This window comes from Camellia sinensis, chromosome 3 (assembly GCF_055761805.1).
Source record: "Camellia sinensis isolate YWXY chromosome 3, ASM5576180v1, whole genome shotgun sequence".
NCBI classification, from domain to species: domain Eukaryota; kingdom Viridiplantae; phylum Streptophyta; class Magnoliopsida; order Ericales; family Theaceae; genus Camellia; species Camellia sinensis.
Genome location: NC_138963.1, coordinates 86,885,491 through 86,898,689, shown reverse-complemented (window position 1 = coordinate 86,898,689; position 13,199 = coordinate 86,885,491).

The window sequence follows — 13,199 nt, the reverse complement described above, 5'->3', positions numbered from 1 at the left end:
GGTGTGACATGGTTATGGCCACCCCTTAGAAGTTTTAGGCCAAACCAAACCAGCCAGATAAATTGGCATGGAAGATTTGACTAAACCAGCAGTTCAAATAGCAATGACTTAGACACAAGCCAAGCCTCTAAGGTCAATTGAGGTGGTTAGGTCTGTCGATGGAGAGATGGTTGTGCTGTAAAAGCCAAAAGACAAGCTCATCAGGCATGTAAGGCCTATCTATGTTAGGGCTTACCTTGATGGAGTGCCAGTGGATGAGAGTATTGGTTGATAATGGAGCTATTGTCAACATTCTTCTTTCTAGAACACTGAAAGCTATTGGGAAATCTATCGATGACTTGCTTCCTACTAATGTGAATATAAGTAATTTTGTCGGTGGGTCATTTTAGGCCAGAGGAGTAGTGGCCTTGCAACTTCAGGTTGGTTCCAGGTCTATGGGAACAACTTTCTTTGTGATAGATTCCACCTCTAACTACAATGTGTTACTAGGTAGAGATTGGATACACCTTAACGGGTGTGTACCTTATTCTTTGCACCAGGATTTGATCTTTCTAACCAGTGGTGATCACAGCAACCAAGGAGGAATGAAAGTGTACTGGGCAGATGCAAATCCTTTCGCTGTTGATGTTAATAATATAGAAGTTGTGTTGTATAATGAAGATTTGGGTCTAGTTGTGATTGATGAGGAAGAGGTCAAGTCCCAAGGGAAAGGTTTGACTAATGATGAATTCAAGGCTTTCATTAAGGAAGGTTTCAAACAAATAGGCCAGGAATTGGCCAAGCCAAGCCTTATGCAGAAGCAAAAGAGGCCTGTGATAGGGGAAGTTGTTGAAGATCAAGAGTGATGCAGATGCAAGTGACTGAAGAAGACAAGCTAGATGAGACAACTATTGTAATTAGATCTATTTTTTCTAGGATTTTTAATTTCTTTTTAGAAAGTAAGTTTAGCCCTAAGTGGTTGTCCAATTTTCCTGGGCAGATTGTGTTATCGACAGTAGCCCTCTAAGTTATAAAGAGATGCAACGGGAACATCTAAAAGCTGCTCCTGCCAAGCTTGAAGAACTCAAGGCAGATGTACAGGACCCTTTAGAAGAATTTAACTTAGGGAGTGAGACATGTAAAAGGCCCATTTATGTAAATGCTAATCTATCTAATGAATGTAAAAGCAAACTGGTTGGTTTGCTTTATGAGTATGTTGATTGCTTTGCATGGAATTATGAAAAAATGCCTAGATTAGATAGAACATTAGTGGAGCACAAACTCCCAATCAAGGGGAATTTTCTTCCTTATAAGCAACCCCCAAGAAGGATGACCAATGAAGTCACCTTGTTGGTCAAAGAGGAGATTAGATTACTCAAAGCAGGTTTTATTAGAACAACTAGATATGTTGAGTGGTTGTCTAATATTGTACCTGTTATGAAGAAGAGTGGCAAGTTGAGAGTGTGCATAGATTTTAGAAATTTGAATCTAGCAACACCCAAAGATGGGTATCCTATGTCAGTGGACTCAGCAGCCAAAAGCAAGATTTTGTCCTTTATGGATGGACATGCTGGGTATAATCAGATTTTTATTAACCTAGAGGATTCCCATAAGACAACTTTCAGGTGTCCTGGTGCTTTGGGGACATTTGAGTGGGTGGTTATGCCTTTTGGATTAAAGAATGTAGGGGCAACATACTAAAGGGCAATAAATTTTATATTTGATGACTTGATTGGAAAATACTTAGAAGTCTACATTGATGATGCAACCATCAAATTTGAAAATTTTGATAAGTATCTAGACCATTTGCGACAGACATTCCAAAGAATGAGAGTTTACAAACTCAAGATGAACCCTTTGAAATGTGTATTTGGGGGTAACTGTTGGGAATTTCATTGGTTTTTTAGTGCACCATAAAGGGATAGAGGTGGATGCTAATAAGGCTAAGGCAATTTTGTTGGCAAAGCCCCAGCCAAAAAAAAAAAAAAAAAGAGCTGCAAAGTTTTCTTGAAAAGGCAAATTTTTTGAGGAGATGCATAGCCAATTTGGCTAAGAAAACTTTAGCACTTTCTCCATTGATAAAAATCAAGTCAGAACATGAGTTTAAGTGGGAAGCATGCCATCAAGAAGCTTTTGATTTACTCAAAAGATACTTGGCAAACCCTTTAGTGCTTATGCCCCTAGTGGCAGGTAAGCCTTTGAAGTTGTACATCTCCGCTTCTAACCTGTCGATTAGTTGTCTATTGGCTCAAGAAAATGATATGGGTCGTGAACAAGCCATATATTACCTAAGGAGAAGGTTAAATGATGCTGAGACTAGGTATAACTCTGTCGAGAAGTTGCGTCTGACACTTTATTTTACAGCTATTAAACTTAGGCATTATATGCTGCCCACAGAGGTGTTTGTGGTAGTACAAAAAAATGTGGTTAAACATATGTTGTCCAAGCCAATCTTGACAGGGAGACAAGGCAAATGGATCTTAGCATTAATTGAGTATTGTCTTAAGTATGTGCCACAAAAAGTAGTTAAAGGGTAAGCCTTGGCTAATTTTCTAGCAGAACACCCACGTGTCTTGGTCGATTTAGATTTATATGAAGTCAATATGGTGGAAAATGAACCTTGGAAGCTGATGTTTGATGGTTCAAAGACATATGAAGGGGTTGGAGCGGGTGTTATGCGAATTGCACCAACTAAGCAAATGTACCAGTTTGCCTATCAGCTTGAAGAGCAGCATATTCAGTCTTGTAATCAAGCTGAGTATGAAGCTCTGATAATTGGCCTAGAATTGGCCATCCAATTCAAAATCAAAAGTCTTCAGGTCTTTGGTGATTCACAATTGGTCATTAAACAAGTCTTGGGTGAGTTCAAGTGTGTAAGTGGTGCTCTAGAGGAGTATTTAACTGAGGTTAAGTGGTTAATCAGTTTCTTTGACCACATTACATTCACACATAGATACAAGCTGGAGAATAAAGAGGCCAATGAGATGGCTCAAGCAGCTTCTAGTTTGAAAATTCCTAAGGGAGCTCAAGAAAGGGTGGTTAGAATTAAGAGAAGGAACTTTTCTGCACTTAGGGATAGGTGTAGAAATTTCTTGCCAATTTTTATTTTGGATGAGACAGAGGAAGATTTGAGGTTTCCTTTAATAAAGTACATGTTGAATCCTAGTGAAGGGAGTGATAGGCAAATATGATATAAAGCCCTAAATTATGTTATCATGGGAAATGATTTATTTAGGAAGGCACGTGATGGTCTGACTTTGCTTTGTATTAGTAGGCCAGACCAAATGAAAGCCATGGCTAAAGCACATGAGGGTATTTGTGGGGGCCATCAAGCTGGTGAAAAGATGAGATGGCTGATTAACAGGTATGGTTATTTTTGGCCATCTATCAGAAAAGATTGCATAACATATGCAAAGTGATGTCAGAATTGCCAAAAACATAGTAATATCCAAAGGGTGCCAGCCATAAGTCTTCATTCAGTTGTGAAACCTTGGCCTTTCAGATGATGGGCCATGGATTTGATAGGGCAAATTTTTCTAGCCTCTTCAAAAGCACATTCTTATTTGTTAGTAGCCACTGATTACTTTACGAAGTGGGTAGAAGCAGTACCCTTAAAAGTGGTGACACAGACTCAAGTCATTGAATTCTTAAAAAAGAATTTGGTTCATAGGTATAAATTGCCTCAGTCTATTACTGTCGATCAGGGAACAATGTTCAATAGGGATGAGGTTAAAGGGTTTGCTGTGGAATATGGTATTCAAATATTGAATTCCTCACCCTATTATGCCCAAGCAAATGGGCAGGCTAAGGTAACAAACAATATTGTCAAGATCACTTTAGCAAGGATACCCTAGGGATTGGCATAATCTCCTGTCAGAAGTACTTTGGGCCTACAGAAACTCAAAAAGGAATAGCACAGGTACTACCCCATATGAGTTGATGTATGGGCATGATGTTGTGTTGCCTTTAGAAGTAACAGTGAGGTCTAATCATCTTGGATATCCCTATGGATGAATATGCTGAGGCATTTGGATATCCCTATGGATGAATATGCTGAGGCCATGCTGAGGCCATGTTGATAGCTCAGAAAAAGAATGTTGAGAGGAGTTATAATAAGAAGGTAAAGAGTAAAGTGTTTTTTGAAGGAGAATTGGTTTGGAAAACTATTGTACCACTTGGTTTAAGAAGTCAAGAGTATGGTAAGTGGTCCCCAAATTGGGAAGGGCCATTTAAAATATATAAAGTCCTTAGAGGAGGGGCTTATCATCTTGCTTCTTTAGAAGGTGAGCCACATAGAAGAATTATCAATGGCAAGTATTTAAAGAAATACTGTCTAACCATGTGGGAGTGTATGAACAGGCCATGAGAGCATAAAATATAAACATAAATATATGAGAAACAAGAATAAATGTAATGGATCTTTTATTAACAATTTTGCCAATAGCACAGTCAAACATTACATTGCATTTAATCTTTCTGAAAATACATGGAAAGCCTACTCCAAGCTTGGACAGCAGTTTGATGTTTGACTTTACTCTGCCTCAGTTTGATCTGGGCTTGTCTGATAGCAAGAGGGCCACCCTCTGCCTGAATAAGAAGTCTTGGGATCTGCAGGGTAAGGTTGGCTTGCTCTTGTTATACAATGGTCTTCTGGGCCCTCACTCGTGCTAATTGAACCTCCAATTGAGTTTCTTCTGTGCAAGGGTAGTAATCTGAGTAGTAAGGTTTTGAGACCTAGTGGAGGCTTCAGTTGGAGCATCGACTGCCTTTCTCACCTACTTCACTTGGGTTTCAATGTTTTTTTGGCTCAGCATGATATTGGTTGATAGCCACTAGGTGGTGAGGAAGCTCTGAGAGGAAGTTTTGAAAAGCTTGCACTTGATTTGGGTCAAAGAGTTGTGGCATTAGAGGTGCAATGGCTTCAAAATATTCAGTCAGGGTTATGGTGTGAGAAAGAGCTAAATTATCCAAAGCCTAGCCAAGTAGTTTGAAGAACTGATCCACCAATTGTTGCTCCTTACCAGACAATTGTTTCACTCTTCTTTCGACAGAAAGATTAGCAACAATTTCTTGAATAACAGAAATGCCCAAAAGCCAGTCTTGGATTGTGGAAGGTGGGATAACTGTAGGCTGTGGCAATAAAGAAGTGAGTTAACAACTGGTGTATGTTGTGAAAAATGGACAACTTGAAATTGTGTTACCTCTGTCGAAGGCATGGTAGAAGTTCCAGTGTGGGGGTAGGATGGAGATGGTCAAGGCCTTCCTTGAGAGACTTTGGGTTGGTGTGGTTTGCACCTCTATTTCAACAAGTGATATTTGGGAAGGCATAGTGGTCTGTCAAAATAATATAAAGAAATATTATTAAGCCACAGAGAAAAGATGGAAAGATAAAGTAAGTATTTACATAAGGAGTGTTACCTGTGTTGGTAATGCTTGAGCAGTAAAAGTATTTGTGGCTAGAACATTTGGAGTTGGTTATCTGATAGGGCTAGGGATGCAAGAGTTTTGAACCCCCATGTCCATGGTGACTGGACAAAGGTAAGGTCTCTTGGACAACTAGAACTTCAGGTTAGGGCTGTGGAGAAGTATGAGTAGACCTCCCATTGAATGAGGAAATGAGGGGGGAAGCATTTGCTGCTAGAGGCAAATGAAATGATAATATTTCTTTCATCGATTGTTATGAAGAGACAGAGAGGGACTGAGCATATTTGTTGAAAGGGTGTGTGATCCCCTCATGAGAAGTCCTCACCTCACTTCAGGATGGTTCATTCTCCAGGATTTTAGTATTAGCTCTGTCAGCCTCATCTTCTTAGTTGTGCAGATAAGAGTGCTCATCTCTGAAGATATCACTATCTTGTTTTTGAATGGGTGAACTTCTGTCGATAGGAGATGTGTGGCTATCAAATTTGTCAGTCAGGTCAATTGGTGCCTCTCTGACATGGCCAGGGGCTTTTAGGGACTCTTCTGAGGAAGAAGCAACACCAGGGAAGTTAATGACCTCATTAGTTTCAAGGCAAACCCGTCTAAGAGGAAAGGCCATCAAGTCCCCTAGTGCTACTCCCTAGGAAATCTCAGATAAGAGTTGGGCCAATTCAGGTACTAGCTCCTTGAGGCCCACTCTTTCTTGTGCAACTGGTTTCTCTTGAGTGTGGTGAAAAGCTTGTTGTTCTGAGTTGGTTGGGAAAGGATTGGTTTGCTGGTCAAGCAAGCTCCCCTGGGCAGGAGAAGAGTTGGATACAGTTGGGGAGAGGAGTTTTCTTCTTTTATATATCCTCTGGGAAAAAAAAAGAAAAAAGAATAAAGTGTCAACATATTAACAATCATAATGTGTGTTAAACTTATCAGAGGTTTAGACTCGAATGATATTTGTACCAAAATAGTTGGAGAGGAAGAGCTGCTGGTAGGAGAAAGGACTGGTGCAGCAGCTGCTATGGGTTATGAAGGAGTTGGTTCCTCTTGTCTTCTTTCCAGAATTGATGGAGCTGCACCTTCTTCAGGTTGTGATTTAGAAGGGAGAGTTTCCTCTTGCCTCCTCTTGGTCTTCTTTTCAATCTTAGCTCCTTGATCACAAGGTATGAATCCCACACAGCTGGTGGTATTCAAGGGGTTACCTTTGGACTTTTTTGGTAGGTTCATTGGAGCCTTGCCTTTGTTTCTAGGGACTGGACCAGCCTGGGCATGCATATCTATAGCCAAAGGAATGGTCTTGATAGGGGACTTAGCTACATGAAAGAAGCATGGCAAGTTAGTACCAATGCAAACCCAAAGAAAAATAATAACAATAATAATAACAGACATAAGGAAAAGAGAGATATAAGTGTTTACCAATGCTCATTTCTACTCCTTTCCTGTTGTCAGGGTGCACATTCTAGAGGCAAACTTGGAGTTCCTTGTCGAAGATTAGTGCACTCATAAGAAGCCAACATTCCTTGAATCTTGTAGTAAGGTATAGTGTGGTGGGTAGTAGTAGAAGCTGAATTGATCAAATAATTTCTGATTTTTAGCTAAGAGATTCTCCACATCTGAGTGATCTTTGAATTGAAGTCTGGCCCCAACTTGTTCATGGATTGTAGAATGGAAATATGGGCAAGGAATAGTTTGATACAAACCCATTTGCCTGGCCTATTGGCAAGGGTTATAACTCTCAAAGCTGCAGTTTGAAAGTCTACTGGTGGAGATAGATCCTCCCACTAGAATATATCTGGGAGTAAGGATTTGAGCCCAAAAGCTTTTTTTTTTGTTTGTTTTTGTCTCCAGTTGTCATCCAAGGTGTGGGGCTCGACATTGATATATATGAGTCTGGATGAGGTAAAATGAAACTGTTGGAAGGGAATAAAAAGTTGGGAGTCCTTGTCGATGGGTAGTTCAAAAAGAGTGGTGAACACCTTGGTAAAAGAATTGGAGGTAGCCAGTCTAAAGAAAAGGAAAAATTTAGCATAACTTTTACATGGAGAAATATATGGAGTCTTAGTGGTAGGCCTGATTTCAATAAAAATAGGCATAAAGCCAGGCTTGGAAGAGCTAGAAAGGGCCACCACAGTTATGGTCTATTTCCTTATCAACTAAGGAAACAAGATCTCTGTATAGTGTGCCCAAAAGGAAAGGAGTAAAGGCCAGCTCTATGCCTTCTTGGATGCAGGTGGCAAGGGGGTGATTTTAAAACCGGGGACACATAAGAAGTGTTGAGAAAGCCACAATAGGTAAAAGGTTGTTCTCTCTTTATCTGTGGGTTCAAGGCCGAACTGTTGATATTTGGTTTGGAATTTTCCATAGCTAAGGTCAGTATCAAGTTTGATAGGTGTCTTGGGAGCTAAAAGTGCACTGATGTGTTGGCCAGAAGTAGGAAGGCTAGTTAAATGTACAACATCAAGGATGGCGGGAGAGATCATACCATACCTCAGGATGAGAGAATTGCATGACAAGGACCAAAAACAGGGGGCGGCACTGATGGCCTATTTGTTTATGTCTAGGGATAGAGTTGATAGTTGGATGGCATCATAAATACCTAAAGCCCTCCAGAGGTCAATGTTGTACACCATCATTCGTTGGACCTATAGCCTCCAATTGGGGTTAGGTTTTTGCCATGAGCGTAGAGGGTTAGGGCTTGAGTCCCACCAAGCCAGCTTCGCTTTATGAAAAAGCATCACTTTAGTGTCTGCAATAGGGTAATGGTAAGTAAGTTCATCAGGAATTTTTGCAGAGAAGGTTGGACCCAGTTCCCCTTGTGCAGAGATGTTGCATAGGATGATACAACTATTAAATACATGTTGTCGAAGTAGCTGTTGGAACTTAGTTGGAAAACGTTGCACGGGTGGAGTTGCAGGGTGTGTCTTTCCCTTGATTTAAGCTTGTTTGGGTGCCATAGAAGTATGTAAGCAAAGGGCTTCGAAGCAGAGAGGTTGAAGAGTTGGAGTACAAAGCAAACAGAGGAAATGAGAGTAGTGATGGTTTGAATTCTGGCGTTCAAATAGCTTATGGTGGACCCTCTTATTGGGCCTGGGCCTGTTACTAACAGTTGAGCCTATTTGATTTGTATTTTGGGTCAATTTTATTAACATATGGGTTTTATTGTGGTGTTTAGGCCTTGTATTGATATGTGGGTTTGTTTTTATATGGGCTTAATTATTCATTACTATAACCGTTCAAGTAAATAAGTGTCAAGACTTTAGTTTTTTTATTCATTCCAAACAAAAACATTCTTTTTGTCTTGAACGAGGGGGACATTGTTAGCACAAAAAATTATTTTCTCTGTCAACAAGCATAAAAAAGCACAGAGAGCTGATCAAGCGGATGATAGGAATGAAGGCCACGAGTTTTGTAGTGGGATGTGTGTCCCAGAATGCAGAACAGGTGACAGAGGAAAGGCAGTCAAGGTAACAGAGGTGGCAGAGGCAGCTTCTTCTGTTGATTCATCTGGTAGTGCAAAGAAATATGACCAAATGTGGCCCAGGAGTAGAGCCATGAAGTCAGGCATGTGATTGATGTGAGGCACGTGGTTTGACTAAAGAGAATGAGGAGGCTACAGCAGAGGAGACAGTTACAAGCGGTTATGGAGGTCATGGCAGTTATGTAAGTAATGGAAGTAACCTGCTTCGTGGTGGGACACGTGTCAACAAATAAGTAGTAGGGCCAATGGCATAAAGGCTGGAGATTCGAAGGAAAGAGAGACAGAAAAATCAACTTACAACTTGAAAAATCTAGGAGTAGTCTAGTGTGTCTAGGAGTAGCAGTTCTTGCAATTAGCAGTAGCAGTAGCAGTAACAGCTAGCAGTTCTTGTAATTAAGTTCTGTCGATTGTAGTTTCAAAGGACTTGTAATTTGATCCTTGTGGTTGAAAAACAAGTTTTATAATTATTAATCAAAATTTAGTTGTATTTGTTGTGTTTCTTCAAGAAGTAAACTTTCAAAGAAGTCCTTGAACCTGTCAAGGCATTAAGACACACAACCACGTTATTTGATCCTGCTATTTGTGAGAATTGGCTTGTCTGTTAACTGTCGATATCGCACCCAAACTAGATTTTTGCTAACAATAGTATAGAAGAAGTGCTTCAAATCATTGCTATTTAACTCTGACGAGTTCTAAAAAACTCGAGATATTTCAAATTCTTTGTTGACATGGACAAAGTGAGCGAAAATATATTGGACCTTAGACATAAAATAGTTCCGAATCGAATTTCTTTAGAAAGAATATCTTTTGTCTTATGGTACCCAGCTCTAGTAACCCGCAACCTCACAATACAAAGAGTGTTACACAACTATTAGATCAAATGCATAAGAGTGGAACTGTTGTTAAATCGGATCAAACTTGAGTTCAATTGAATTAGTTTGGTTCAATTCTAAATAATGATTGGTTCAATTTTGAATAAAAAATTTGAAAATGATGATGTTTCGATTTGGCATTTAGGTCTCTTTTCCATGAGTTAGTATGGAGGAGTTTTTATTTTCACAAATCAATTTATTTTTTCAATTTACACACTTTAAAATTTTTATTTTATTGTTTCGAGAAGTTAATAGTGATTAAAATCTTTTTTCAATTTACACACTTTAAAATTTCTACTTCATTATTTGGAAAAGTTAGAAGCGAACAAAAACTTATAGTTCAAATATAAGAACATCTCCAATAAGTTGAGTTAGAACCCATTAGTATCGGTTATTACCTCCGCTAATTAACAAATTGTTATTATTATTATTATTTTGTTGTCTCCAATGCGTTTGCTAAGGTGCTTGTCCGTTAGTAAGTTTAATGTAGATTTTACTTAGTTTGATGAAGATCTAATTTTTCAAATCACGTTTATGAGAAGATCAGTGATTTTTCTTAGATCGTAATTGATTTTTTGACAATTTTGTTTTTGTTGTTTGTAGTTTATTATTTGGTTGTTTGTTTGACTCTTTAGGTCTTGTTATTTTTAGAATAATGCTTGGGACCCCCTTTTGGAGGTCACCCCCTTACCCCCCTTTGTCACGTGGCGGGTGGTGATTGGAGGAGCAGGAAAAAAAAGAAAAAAAAAAAGAAAATATAACCAATAAGAGAGAGAGGGGGTCAAAGGGGGTGGGGGGAAAAGGGGGATGAATCATTGTTGTTATTTTTATTTTCATTTGTATGTTGTTTGTTTTATTTTAATATAAATGCTTTTAATGTTGCATAAAAAAAAATAAGTCTGCTATCTTTGTTGTTAACTGTAGTGAGCACAGTAGCAAAGGAAAAGGAACAGAGATTCCGGTTCAGATTTTGGATGGGAGGGCGTTATTTGGATTTGTGGGGCTTACTACGGGTCTCATTTCGATGATTTGAACCGTTTATTTTATTAGGTACTTCATGTATTTCGTCTACGAAAAAAAAAATAGATCGATCCGATAACTGTAACTTGTTCAATTTATTACGTTTGTGACTAAAAAACGTGTAGTTTATTTTTAAAAACACAATTATTGTCTATTTTTTAAGTAAAAAATTGAAGAAGTTACAATTATTGGATGAACCTAATTTTTTGTATGGATAAAATACACGAAATAACTAACAAAATAAATAATTTGAATTATCAAAACGGAACGCGTGATAAACTCCATAAGCCCAAACAATGCTTTCCAGTACAAATTTTGGATTGGAGGGGATCCTATGTATCTGGGGTGAGCACAATCACCCTGCTATTCCAGATCTGCAGGTAGGGCAGGATACCGTCACCTTATTTTTTAATTTTATTTTAACTATTTTATGTGAGTTTCATTCTCTTCTTACATAGTATACCTTAATAAACGCTTTAATTATATATATATACATATATTTTGTCATATAAAACACTTTAATAAATATTTTTAGTTAGCCTATTTGGAAATGCTCTAAAGTACTTAATGAAAACTCACTTGTTGGATTTACAGAATGAAACCCATGCATGCGGTATGTACTTATTTTATTTGATGATATAATTGTAATAAAACTTTTATTCACTAATAATGTATTTGGTTCAATAGAATGAGACTAGAATTTAAGGCCACGTTTATTTGACTTTATAAGATAGAGGAGATTAAAAGTATAATAGAATTAAGTGAGGAGATTATTAGTCTGATAGTATTACGTTAGAGATGTAGAATAAAGAATGTTTATTTGTACATCACCGGCTTAGTAATGCTATAGATGGTATTACTATATAAAATTAATATTTTTTATTTTTTTATTTTTTTTAATATTATAATTATTATTTTTTAAAAAAATATATAATTTTTTCTTAAAAATTATTTAAAAATTCACTAAATATAAAAAAAATCATATTTTTTAATATTTATTAAAAAAATAAATATTTCTTTCACCAATAAATTATTTAAAACATAATAATATTAAAAATTATTGGATTAACAATCCCAACTCTCCAACGGGTATGCTAATTCCACCTTAAAAGGAATTGGTAGTCTAATTGGACTAATAATCCTATAACATTTTAAAACAACCAAATATGATTTTGATAGGCCCCATGAATTGTCAATCCAATCTCTTTTTTAAGAGGCCAAACAAACAGGGCCTAATGGTTATTATGTTAGAATATCGATTTTCATGTTTGGTGTGATAAAAAAAAGAATATTGAAAGTGCAATTACCATTCACAAATTTAAAAATAAATAAATAAATAAATAACAATTTCAGTGTATTGTCCAAGAATAACAATTTCATTTCTACTTAAAATCATTTGGGGCACTTATCAGTAAGTCTTATACACAAAATTCAAAGCCTATCTAATTCTAAAGCAAAACATTTGCACAAATTAGTTCTATATAATGCAAGTTATTTGTGGGATTTTTAACCAATTTTTCCTATAAAGAATTATAAGATTTTTCACTTCTAATTTTATAGATTTTACACTTTAAAATTAACTATTTGACAATTTTAATAATAGTTTTCTAGTCCTATTTTATTAAATATTGATTACTTATGTTTGTTGATCATATCAAAATTGTTTATATTATTCTATTTGTCTTTATTTGTTATCGTTTTTGTTTCCTATCCCTCTACCAATTGCATTTTTCACGCATCACATTTAATTTGCTTCTCCCTTTGTTTTTGCACCTATTCTTGTTCATTTGTTTGTGATTTTGTAATGAAAATACTGTCTACATTTAATATGACATCCTTAAAAATAAATTTATAAAATTTGACAATGTTTATCAAAATTAATTATCCTTTTTCTCATATATTGATTTTTCCTTTGTTACTTATATATGTTTAAACTATTCATAAACGCATGCGTTTTCAAATTGATTTTTTAATATTAGTAAAGGAATTACTTAATGAGTAATGATTCATCCCCTTTTCCCCCCACCCCCTTTGACCCCCTCTCTCTCTCATTGGTTACCTTTTCTTTTTCTTTTTCTTTTTTTTCCTGCTCCTCCAATCACCCCCTGCCACATGGCAAAGGGGGAGTGAGGGGGTGACCCCTAAAAGGGAGTCCCAAGCATTATTCATTACTTAATATCAAATCAAATCATAGAAGTTTCAAGAGGATTGTTTGTATACTTTGCCGATTATGATGATTGTATTAACTGTTTTTGTTTTTTGTTTTTTTTTGTTATTGTTGGGCTGCTTCGGCAGTTTCTTTTAGATTATCTGTTAAGACTTGTAAATATGCATTATTAGGCTACAATTATGTAGTTTGATATAATTATTTTAATATTTATAATTAATCTCCTATATATTAGCACGCACAAACAAACAAACAAACAAACAACAATGCTAGA